We start from the raw sequence: 12,946 nt of genomic DNA, 5'->3' as shown, positions 1-12,946 counted from the left end.
AACCCTTTTAAAGTTTGAAGTGATGAAAAGTTAAGAAAAATATCTTAATAACTTTTCTACATTGAGATAATTTAGACAATTGTCAATGTAGTTTAATTTTTTTAATAGAGTTATAATTGACATAGAACATTATATATTAGTTTCAGGTGTACAAGATAATGATTCAATATATGTATATGATATAGTTTAAATTTTAACTGTAATATTCGACCATTCGTCCATGCTATCCACCCCCTCACCCATCCATTCATTTCCCGAATAGTTATTACTGATATGGTCCTCGTAAATCATTGTGCTAACTTATGGGGGTACATGAATGAATAAGCCTAAGTACCTGCTCCCAGTGAATTTATAGTAAGGGAAGCAGGCAAATGATGCTATAATTTGATACACGCTATGAGAAAGATATATGCAAGGTAGTATAGAGAAAAGGTAGGTGGTTCATCTACCTGAGCAAGGTGTGGGTCAGGGAAGGGTGGGTGATCTGGGCAATATAGGGTAAATAGGAGTGTTCTGAGAGAAATTTTAGGAAAAAGAATCAACAATGGGCAGATGTGGTATGTAGAATAATGGCCCCCAAAGATGTCCACACCCTACTCCCCAGAACTTTTGAATGTGTTTCTTACGTGGCAAAAGGGACTTTGCTGATGTGATTAAAGATCTTGAGATGAAAAGATTAGCCTGGATTATCTGGATGGGCCTGGTATAATCATATTATAATCCTTATAAGCAGGAAGCAGAAGGGTTATGGTCAGGGAAAGAGATTTAACAACGGAAGCAATTGTGAGTTAGAGAGAGATTGGAAGATGCTATGATGCTGACTTGGAAGACGGAGGAAGGAGCTATGAGCCAATGAATGCAAGTGGTGTCTAGAAGGTGAAAATGTCAAGGAAATGGATTCTCCCCTGTAGCCTTCAGAAAAAACCACATGTGGAAAAGAAATCAACCACATGTGGAAGAATCCTTGATTGGAAGGTATTGATTCTGCTTTTCTGTGTGACACTAACAAGCTATTTAACCCCAGGCAAGTTCGTTTCTTTCTCTTGTGCTCAATGTCCTCATCTTGCAGATGCAGAGGCTGCATCGGATGAACTCAGATCCCTAACGTTCTGTCCTTCTGTGTTAATGTCATGCTCTCTGTGCAAAGTCAGCAGCATCAGTGTATAGAAGTCATAAGCTATAAACTTTGTGAAGACAGGACTGTCTTGTTCACTGCAGTATCTGTCCCTCTGCTGCCTGGCACTTAGGAAGAGCCGTTGTTGGCTGAATGAGTGAGTGAGTGAATGAATGAATGAGCCCAGTGATTTACTTCCTTTGTAGGAAGTTAAAGAAGAACAAGAAGATATTTCTGCCCCCAGAAACATTACATTTACAATGTAATAAATGTGTTAAATTTATAATATATTAAATTTATAATTACATTACCATGTAATGTCAATAAATATGTGATAGTGAAGACACAAATGGCCACTATATGTTGTTGGGGAGAGAATTTATTAAATTCTTCGTGTGTCCTATTTGTAGGGCTAAATACTTGTCTGAATAAAGAGATGTTTTTTTGATTGTGACGTTTAGTAGGATCCCACCTTACCCAACACTGTACGTGATGGCAGTCTCGATCCAGACAGAAGTATATCTTCAACAACAACAAAAAAGCCCTCCTCGTGAGTATGAACAAATAATAAAACTCATGCATGGAGTTGGGGAAATCATTTTTAAAATTCTTAATTATGTTCATAGTGTGACTATAGCTGGGACGCAGTCTTTGAACATGACATTAAGTCCCTAAAATGTACAAACGCATCTTGCATATGTTTTCTGGATTTGTATACAAGGAGGACAAAAAAGGATCCGGGAGCAACTGGAGTTACTGCAGCTGAAGGGGGGCATGGTTCTCAAGATTATATGAGAGAGGAGAATATCATAGCCAGCATCTTAAATCCCACAGTGGGCATAACTTTACCTGAAAGGTCTGGGGAGAATATGTCAGGTGAAGGGAATGGTATCTAGTACAGTTCATATGTCAGAAAGAAATGTGTGTGGGGGAGAGTAGAATATTCTGTCTATTTCTGCAATGCTGGCAGAACATAGGCTAGGTGGAAGGCTGCAGAGCAAAGTGCAGGCTTTTGAGATAATCAGACCTGGGTTCAAATCCCAACTCTGTTATTTACCATATGTATGACCTTGGCCACTTCACTTAACTGCTCTGTGCCTCAATGTCCTCACCTAGAACATGAGATAGCAATGCCTTCTTCACAGTGTTGTTACCAGGATTCAGTGACAGATTATATGTATGGAGCTTAGCACTATGACTGGAATATAGGAAGTGCTCAGTAAATGTAGTTATTATTATGGTACATTCTGCATTAGAACTTTCAATGTTTTATCCTAATCTAATCCCAAATCTGTAGTCACCAACATGTATTTGACTTAGGCAGCTGAGAGCAGAGCAGATGCGCAAATACACAAAAACCATACAAGGGAAAAAAAGGTTTTTACCCATGGCCCAATTGGTCTCTTTGCCAGAGAACAGTGACCGGATATTGTGGTTTTTCAGGAATGCCCTTATGAAGGGATTATGGTCTCCAAGTACCAAAACCAGTACTGGACACTAGTTCTAAATGCATCCAGTTAGCTGTCTGAATGGCTTTATTCACTAGGTCACCTGTTCACTCCAAGTGCTTTAGGTCCTGGGCAGTTTCACACAGACTTGCTGGCCTGCCCTTGATGTGCAGGTGAGATCAACTCTTCATTGAGGTCCTTTCAAGATCATAAAGAACCAAGTTGATCTTTCCTTTATGTTGTCCATTGCACACGCAGATGTAGAAAGCCTTGCGTTGGACAGAGCCAATGCATTTACCTAATTAACTGTTGTTAGATAAATTTGACAGTATTTAAATTATCCTCCAGCAGCACAGTAAATAGACTTAATATCAAACCAAGCAACCCCTCTGTGGTCCCTCCATCTAAACCACCCCACCTTGCTTGGAAGCCCTATTCTCTGAGTTAGGGGCCCTGTTTCTGCTCTGCTTATTCCTCTCCCACCCTCTCCCTGGGTAGCAGTGAATAAAGTATATTGACCTCTAGGGATATTATTTTAACTGCTGCATTTTATCCAAGACTTAAAGATACAGAATTAGAAAAACTTCAATTTATATAATTTTCAATGTAATTTAGAAGGTGAAATTGACATTTTTTGGACCTGTATCTTCAGTTACTGGTTTTTTAATAGCTTGGAAGTGCAGTGATGCTTGAAAATGTAAATTTTTGGAAGGAAAATATTCGGAAATTGTGACCTACTTAACTTTTAATGGATTGGACCATTGAGCCAAGAAGCAAGGTGACCACCCACTGGGGCTTCAAGCATGGCATCATGATTGTCAAATCCCAGGCCTAGGCAAGTTATAATTAAGTGAAGACAATCTCTATCTGGGCCAGAGAAATTCTAGAACCAGTCACATGGGTTTAGCATCTATGTAGTGTCCCAAGTGAGCCTGTTCTCATATCTGACCTCAAGGCCTGGCAGGTTGTGGATTTTATGTGTGTGTTGAATGAATTAGAGTACCATGCTCTCTGCTTCCATAATAAAATTCTCTCCTGCCCCCATTAAAAGCATAACAAGTGAAAGCATTAGAGGGAATTACAATCCAAGGCCACCCTGGATTAGAATAGGTGGCTATAATAATAACAAAACCTTTTTACAGGGAACCCTATGTTTGGAAAATCATTAGAAATAAAACCACATGGCTGATTAGAATTCAAAAGCCCTACGTATAACTACTGCTTTTTCTTTTTCAAACTTTTGAACTTAAATCTTGGTATCTTGGTATCAGTCTTAGGGAATCCACATTGTGGCAGCAGAAAAAGAGACTCAGAGGCTGGAAGCCCGGCATGTGAGCAGCCAGGGGCACCTTCCCCACTTAGAGCTGCTCCCTGGTCTTCTCAGACCGCCGTCAGAGAGGCCCACGTCTGCTTGTTTTTTTACCAATTAGCACTAATTCTAAATGCATTTAATGCAGTGTGAGAAGAGAAATAGGTAATCATTTCATAGAACTGTAGGACCTTTTGTTTTTGTTGTAATAGCGATACCATTGGTCTGGTGTAATGGTTCTTAAGTAGTGTGGCTCCACTCTCAAAGTGCTGTTTGAGTCAAACTTGTGAGCACGTATTTGGTTATCATCATGATTGGAGGAGTGCTGCTGGAATTCAGGAGAAGGACAGGGATGCCAGTGACCTGCAATGAGTAGAAGAATCTTGCATAACAATGACAATGAAAAAATGCTCGTGTCCCATATGACTTTGGAGCTTAGAAAAGCCGCCACACAGAGGGGTGGTGGGGGGGAGCATTCTAGAATCCATGTTGGGTAACTGGTCCAGAAAGGAAGGTCCTCTCCATACCCAACTGCCAAGGGCAGAGCCGGTGAATCAGGCCTCATCCTCCGTCTCCCAGGATATCACCACCATCACTTCCCTCTCCTCGGATTCCTGGTGGGAACTCCAACACTGACCGTGACAGGCAGTGCCACTGGTGCTATTGCTGCTTGCCAGCCCAGCTTATGTGTCACACTGAAATCAGAGCATTCTCTCTCTCTCTCTTTGCTCTTACTCCTGTCTCAGTTCTCCTAAATATCATCACTATTGCTTGTCCTCAGGTTGATATTTTTCAATTATTATATTTTTTTAGAAAAACTCATAAGGCAGTGTTTTCCAGTGATAGAAGGAGCAACTGGGAAAGACCTGGCTTGTTGAGTGGCTTCTACCTCCTTTGATCGACAGGTCTTGATGCAGAGCTTCTGGGGTTGTCCTTCTTCACTCTTTTAAGCATTTCGTTAAGCATCTAAGATCAATAGCAATAACATGACCTCTAATAATGTGCACATTATCGTCCAGGCCCTATGGTCCACTGCATCTCTTACCATGAGCAAGATACCGACCCTCTTTGTGCCTCAGTCTCTTATCTGTAAGTGGAGAAATAATAGTGCCTCATGAGGTAGTTGTACTGATGAACTGAAATAAAAACACTTAGAGTAGCACCTAACAATAAATTGCGCTAGTGGTGGTGGTCATGGTTGTAAAAGTAGATTAGTCATAGTTGCTCACAACAATCTTGCACAGTGTTGCAGATAAGGAAACCGTTCCAGAGAATTTAAATGACTGGCCCATGAAGAACAATTTAGCTAATAATGGGTAGAATCCAGGTGTGTCTAAACCACAGTTTCTCAGCCTTGGCACTCCTGACGTTGTGGTCTAGATAATTCTTCATTGTGGGGCTGCTCTGTGCATCGTAGGACATTTTGCAGTATCCCCGGCCTCTACCTTTTAGAGGTGACAGTGACACATGTCAAGTTGTGACAACTCAAAATATCTCCAGACATCACCAAATATCCCCAGGAATGGGGGTTATGTGCAAAATTGCCTCTGGTTGAGAACCACTGGTGGAAACTAATAGTACTCTGCCCTTTTCATTATCCTCATCATGGAGGAAAAATCTTTTTTATGTTTTTTTAAACAGATGGAATAAGTGATGAGGTATTTCTTCACTTCAGAAAAGAAGCTTTTGGTTTCCGACTTTAACTATATAATTACTTTAAATAATCAGCTTTGCAGGTGTAATCAAAACCCAATTCAATTAAAATAAATAATGATATGCAGCTACGAAACTGTCCCTCTAGTCGGTAATTAGAATAAATATACTTTGTTCTTCAAAATTCTCCAGTTAACCCCATGGGAGTGAAGGCAGTCCTGAGGAGACAGTAGTAGCTTCTTCTAACGTGTGGGCTGCAGGGGCTCTGAGTACTGCCACAATGGTAGGGAGAGATGAAGGGTTTGGAGGAGAACAAGTGGGGTTTTCTGTGCATGGACTGTTAGCAGAGTGTCTGAGGTTATTGACTCTCTTCTGTAACTTAAGGGAAAGGATACCTCCTCCTTTTTCTTTAGAATACTTGATTTGAACTGTCAAAAGTAGAACGTTCCCTGTGGGTAACATGCCCTTCTCATCTTCCTCCTTAGCAAGCTTTCCTAGCCGATCATGTCACCCTTTTCCTGCAGTGGGCGCTCAGGACGGCGATCTAGAGGGACAACTGACCTCTATTATGGTCTGTACGGAGCCACCAGAGTTCACACCACCCTTTTGGGACAGGGTCTCTCTGCCCCCGCCTTTCTTCAGGACATGGTACTCAGACACACCACAGGTGTGCCCAGCATCGGGGGGAATGACACCCCGAGAAGCATCATCAAGTGGAGTTATTGCTTCTACAGGGAAAATCATAAACCCACTTGACGTTGTACATATTGTAGACAACAGTGAGGACTGACTGATTTCCGTATTCTGACCTTTACACCTAAAGCTCTAAACATGCTTGTTCTAGTTGCTTCTCTAAGCCCTTCTGGTAAAGTGCTAACCTGCTGGCAGTTTGCTCCTTCTCTGCCATCCCGTTCCCATTGGAGGCAGCTAACGGAGTTCGGTCTCCTCTGGTGGGTTTTCCTGTACTTTGGGGGTTACGGCAACCCAGGAAACCCAGGTACTGCTTATAATGCTTCAGGGGAAGAACTTTCACTCTGACGGTTGTTTCCCCACTTTCTACCTTTGAGGGTATTTAAGTTCCCAGCACCGATAGGCAGGGGAGATGGGCTCTTTGAGACTAGCTGTGTTATGATTTACCTTGAGTTTTAAGATCTCTGACTGGTGTTCGCTTGGCCTAATTCTCTTAGAATGATCCAGGGAAACGTAAAGAATCCCTTATCATTCTGCCATCATCTGGGATGAAGTCAACTGAGAAGAGGAAAGTCTTGGAAGTCAATGGCACCTTTGAGGAGGATGTAAATCCAGAAGGACTCCCCACAACACTGAGTTTGGATTATGATGAAAGGTCAATGAAAGATGGGTGGTTTAGATGTCTACAAACAGCCATGATCGGATAAGGCTGATGCGAGGTTATGCAGAGGCCGTGTTCTGGAGTGTCTACAATAGCTGCAGCAGAGATGGTGCTAACCCTGACGAGGTGAGGACCAGGGTAGTAGAATGTTAGAGTGTGGGCCCTCAGGTTAGGCTTCCTGGACTAGAATCCAGGTTTTCTTCTCTTTCATAGGTGGGAGAGCCTACCAACTGCTCAACCTCTCTGTATCTCAGTTTTCTCATCTGTAAAATGGGGATAATAAGAATACTTGCTCCATAGAGATGAGAATTAGCTGAGTTAATACATTTAAAGCACTTGCAACGGTGCTTGGTGCCTAATAATAGTAAGTGTTCTCTGTTGTTTATTAGTAAGAAAAGGCAAGGCTGCAAGATTTAACCTTTCTAATCAAGTTGACTGCCATTCTCCCCACTTAACTGCTAACATCTGCAAAGAACCTCAGACGATTCCTTGTCTCTCTCTGCTGTTTTTTAAGAGCCATCCATTTAATATTTTTCCTTGCCTCCCAGTCTCTCTCTCTTTAGGTAAATATCCTGGCACTATTAAGCCTGATTTCCTTCTTCCCTTGGAGTTAATAGGGCAGCTAGTTAACTCTCCAATCCCCTTTCTTCTGATGACAGACTCTTTGGTGCCTGGCCATAGAATTGGGGACTTTATCCAGGCCTGACCAAGAGGCCCATCTGCTGCAAAGAAAGACGTTTCAAGGGTTATGCCTGTGGCTCCAGGTGGTCAGAACCCTTCATTTGGTATATACACATTGGGCTAACCAAGTTCTCTTTTCTGCTGGAGTTGCTAAGCTGGCAGTGCCAGCATCAAGTTTCCTGTTAGCGGGAACAGCAAGTGAGGCTGAAAGCAGACTTAAGAAGAGGCGAGGAATAAGAAAGGGAGAGAGAGCTGACTGCACGAGTGCCCAGCTCCAGCCTCTGAGGCATTGCTTGCTCCAGCTCCCCCTTCCACTCTGTCACTCACCACCCTTCCTTCCTGGAGTCAACACATCCCCTTCTGCTTAGTCATATTTGAGATGTGCCTTGGTCCTCTGAACCAATTGGGATACTAGAGCTCAAAAAAAAAAAAAAAGGGCCAATGAGCTTCACCAGGACCACGGCAGTGACATTGTCTGACATCTTTTTGATGCCAGGGCCTCGCCCAGCACCTGGCTTTGGCAGAGACCTTCTCCCTGGGTCCCTGGGAGAAGAACTCCAAATTTCAAAGCTGGAACTGCCTTTGTGGGGGGCCTTACTTTGGTAAGTTACTAGGACCAGAAATCATCTCTTTGTCTCCTGTGAGCAGGGCCCCCTGGGATTTTCACCTAGAGTGGGTGACAGTGGGTGCCAACAGGTGTGGAAATTACTGACAGCTCAAAGCCATCTGGTCCTTGCCCCCTTCTCTTATTACCACAGGTACAGGTTTCCCCTGGTGCCTGGGAGGGGTCTTTTCTTTTGGAAATATTGGATAGAATCCATATTCTCTTATTTTCTAGCTTTCTTTTAACTTGCTATTTAAAAATAGCTCCCCCTTGCATATATATGTTTTCTTTTTCTTTTTCATAAACCTTCACACCTTTCTTTCATCTTAACCTTGCCATAACTAGCAAAGTAGTGGGACAGTTTTTAGCACTACTGTTAACACAGATGGGACAGTGATGCACAGGGTCCTTCAGCTGGGCAGTCTAGGGTTAAATGCCTGGGTTTCCTTTGTTCCCAGCCAGACGCATGCATGAAGATAATGACAATGCTGAGGTGTGAGTGACCTAAGAAGATAAGAGGCGCTTAAGTGCCCTGCCCACTTTATAAATATATTTTACTAGAAAGTGTTTTAACACTTTAAATAGACTTTGGAGATCAGCTTCCAGAAGCCCAACAGATCATCTTTTCCCAAGAGCTACAGCCTGCCCTCGAGGAATGGATCTGGGACATAGGAACGTAAGCCAAGCATCCTCTGTCATGTTGACACCTTTATTAATGTACCGTGGTAAGGAATGAAGTAATCTATTCATACATATTTTAGCTAAGCCTGGAATATACATTTTTAAGGCAGGAGAAGGGGAGGGAGTTGAGTGGAAAAAAAAAAACCCAAAAAGCTAAAGGAAACAAAAAAAAAAATCTGGATGGACTTTACAACCATAAATGGTAAAACTAACCCTGTTCCACTGCCAGCTACAAGAACAGCCGAGTAAGGTTTTGATTTACAGGAACAGCTCAGCAAGGGCCTTGTAGAGAGCTTCATGCCTGCTATAAAAATGTGATTAGCTATAAAACAGAGAGATTTAACAAGAGAATTTAAGCATAAGCAACAGACCTGCTCAAAAATAAACAAAAACAGAAATTGCTGCCTGCGTGTCTAACCCAACTCCATAAAGACCAGGATTAGAATTCTTTTTTAGGCTTGTGATTTAATTAATAACTTTTTACTTTTAGAGTCAAAAGAAAGAAAAAGGAAAGATATCCTTGAACTTTACAAATGACTTCAATTTGCCTTTCATCTATGGCTCTTGCATTTGAGGCTTGCGTAGTCCTAATGGGACTAAAGAACAACTAAAGTTGTCCTAAAGAAAAACTCCCCCTTGCAGACCCTCCCTGGACACCCAGGCTGGGAGGAAATAGAAGTCAGTGGGAGCATCTAGGGCCTTGGGTGGGGAGAGTGTTTAAAGCCGTGAGTCTCTCAGCCCCGCTGCTCCTGGCAGCCCTTCCCTCCCTTGCTTTGTGGCAAGTGTGCAGTACAGCCCCTACACTGCTGTGAAATTCTTTGGCCAGAGGCCGAATCCGTTTCCAATGACGGTCCTTTTGAGAACAAGTAGCTCTCCTAAGTTAGTCTGAAGGCATCTATTGGCTGAATAGGAACAGGAATATTTAGTAAAAATATTTGCACATCTAGGTCAAGCACTAGGGTGATTTCTTAGTAATTAATCACAACAACCGTGATCTATGGATTTCTCACTGTGTGTCAGTCACCGTGCAAAGTCCTTTATATGGATTATTTTCGTATCTCCCAACAGACACTCTGAAGTAGGTTTCATTATCTCCATTTTACAGATGAGGAAATCATATCCAGAGAGATTATCACACAACATGAAAGTTGGAGCTGGGATTCAACTCTGGCCTGTCTGAATCCAGAAACGAAGCTCCTAGTCCCTAGCCCCAAAAAGTCATGGTGTTCATAAAGGGCCCAGGGTTGGAGAGTCGAGCTCCACTGTTTCTGGCTGCAGTTACTTTCTCTGTCCTGAAAAATACCAGGTCTCCTTCCCTTCTTTGTTTCAGCCTGATGCAATCGCAGTGCAGAAGTTCTCGAAAGATTTGTTTCTTTGCATAAGAGGCATGCCTACTGAGTCCTCAGGCCCAACATGAGGTTCGCTTTGCTTCTTTTTGCCTCTCCCTGTTCATTGTGCCTCTCCTGCGTACTCTCGTCCTCTTGAGTGCATTTGGCCCAAAGCTCTTGCTGTCTGGGAGTGAAATGCTGCTTTACTGGAATACATATGGTGTGGTGTGGTTAACTGCAATTTCAGGTTCTTCTGTCATTCCAAAAAGCACTAGTACATTTTACTGCCCCAGAAATTAAGTAAACATAATTTAATATTTTTTAAACATTAAATGATCACTGTCATGCTTTAAAGTTGTAGTTGTCTTTCTAAATATCAGTTTTCTCTCCATAGTGTTATACACTGGGCTTGAAGAAGAGGAAAGGGATTATTTTGAATTTGAAGTGTTTCCAGACACGTCCTAGAATTTAAAATAAATAAAACCATGATGTGACCTGGTTTTGTTTTCAGTTACTCCTTAACCTATAAGTTGAACTGCCACCTAAATTCTCATTGATTAAGACTTTATCCTGTGTGTGTCCATGTGTTCAAAGTCAGTCTTATATTATAATCATCCCATGCAGCTTTCTCTAGCTTCATTAAGATATGGCTTATGGTAAGTTTTTACCACTATTAGAGTTTTAAAGGGAGCCCCCTATTAAATGAATGCTCAATCTGCCTTATTAACATAGCTTTGTAACTAGAACAGATTTTTTCTTTTCAAAATGGCTTCAGGCAAATTTCTATCAGAATAAAATCTGGATTTATTCTAAGGTGGGCATTGAGAACCTGTGGAAAAATTCCCTCTTCCTGGAATCTCATCCTTCTCCCAGAGTTTTCATAGGACAAAGCCCATTTCAGTTTAGGGGTCCCTTATTAAGAGGCCTTTTCTCACATCCTGCATTGCTTAAATGCCCCACTTAACCACTTTCCATAGCACCTGTGTGCCTTTATCATCATGTTGCCTTATCATGTAAAGGTTTGCTTAATTTTTATAGCCATATTGTTTAGCACATAGTAGGTGATCAATAAATATTTGTGTTGAGTGAGTGAGTGAATGAATAGTCTTTTACAAAAAAGCAGGGCAGGTTTAAGATAATTTACTGGTAACCCAACACCAGGCATACCATGGGAAGTTCTGAGAGTTGCACGCACCATGTTATCAAGGTCTCTGTATGTGCGGTGTCACATCTCTTGGGGACCAGAGTGATTTCCAGGGGAGTTTGGTATTTCTGTTAGGTCTTAAAGGGATAGATCATCTCTGGTTAGGTGATGGTTGACAGAGGAAGAGTGCTAGGAGTAAGGGATGATAAAATTGCAAGGTCTAGAAAGTCTAGAAGCACAATACATGTTCAAGAATAGAATGGGAGTGGAAGATACAGACTCATATAGGAAGAGTGAGAATGATACTTTTTCTATTTTTAAGATTAGATTTACGAGGAAGGAAGGCATTCATTACATTGCTTCCCTTTTTTTTTTTTTAAATTACCTATGAATCCTTTATTTTTATTTTTTTATTTTTGTTTTGCTAGGAAACTTGAGCTAACATCTGTTGTCAATCTTCCTCCTTTTTTCTTTCCCTCCCCAAAGCCCCAGTACAAAGTTGTATATTCTAGTTGCAAGTCCTTCTAGTTCTTCTATGTGAGCTGCCACCACAGCATGGCTGCTGACAGAGGAGTGGTGTGGTTCTGCACCCCGGAACCGAACCCGGGCTGCCAGAGCGGAGCATGCCGAACTTTAACCACAAGGCCATCAGGGCTGGCTCGAGAATGATACATTTTGGTGAAAGATTTTGAAGAGTCTGAAATGTCTGACCAAGGAATTACATTTAATTTTGAAAGCAATTGGAGAAAAAATGTAGGTTTTCAAGCCAAAAAATGATAAGATTGAAAAAGTGCTATGAGATTAATGTGACCGCAGTATATAGCCTATCCGGGGATAGGAAGAAGTTGAATAGGCAGAGAAATCTCCTAACAGTCTATTTTAACATTCTAGGTTTGAAGTAAGGAGACATAAATTGGGAGTGGGGGGAGTGGAGACAGAATGCTGGAGGTGACAAAGACATTTTTCTTAAGAGTTGGCAGACCATCTATACACACAAGGTTTAATTAAGCTATCAAAGGAACTCATTTGTTTCTCTCTCATATATTTTAAAACTTGCCTGAAAAGCAAAATTGTGAAATTTTGTCTTTTCCTTTTTCCCATAGTGTGTTTAAAAATGACCAAAGAGGGGCTGGCGCGGTGGCACAAGCGGTTAAGTGCATGTGCTCCGCTGTGATGGCGCCGGGGTTTGCCGGTTCGGATCCCGGGCGCGCACCAACGCACCCCTTGGCAAGCCATGCTGTGGCGACGTCCCATATAAAGTGGAGGAAGATGGGCATGGATGTTAGCCCAGGGCCAATCTTCCTCAGCAAAAAGAGGAGGATTGGCAGATGTTAGTTCAGGGCCGATCTTCCTCACAAAAAAAAAAAAAATGACCGAAGAAACCAACTTTCAACCCTAAAGTCAATGCTGTTTTGAATTTTACCAAAACCAATGAGCCTCCTCGAGCAAAGAACTAAAGAAATGTTATTTTCCAAAATTAACAAATATTTCAAACTTATTATTAGGGCAAAATAGCAATATTCTCTTGAGACCTACTTACTCACTTATATTTTAGAGGGAAAATTGGTGATGATTCATAACCCTTATAGTAACATATGAAGTTGCAATGTGAAAGCAAAATGTTTCTTCCTGA

General features: G+C 41.8%; 1 protein-coding gene across 3 annotated transcripts in view; it reads left to right on the top strand.

The window, feature by feature from the left end:
* FBXL7 (F-box and leucine rich repeat protein 7) overlaps positions 1-12,946 on the top strand; it is a 397,560-nt gene that overhangs the window by 179,274 nt on the left and 205,340 nt on the right. The window lies entirely within an intron of this gene.

This window comes from Diceros bicornis, chromosome 20 (genome assembly GCF_020826845.1).
Source record: "Diceros bicornis minor isolate mBicDic1 chromosome 20, mDicBic1.mat.cur, whole genome shotgun sequence".
Taxonomy (NCBI): domain Eukaryota; kingdom Metazoa; phylum Chordata; class Mammalia; order Perissodactyla; family Rhinocerotidae; genus Diceros; species Diceros bicornis.
The sequence above is the reverse complement of the archived record's forward strand: the minus strand, read 5'-3'. Positions and strand labels throughout refer to the sequence as shown.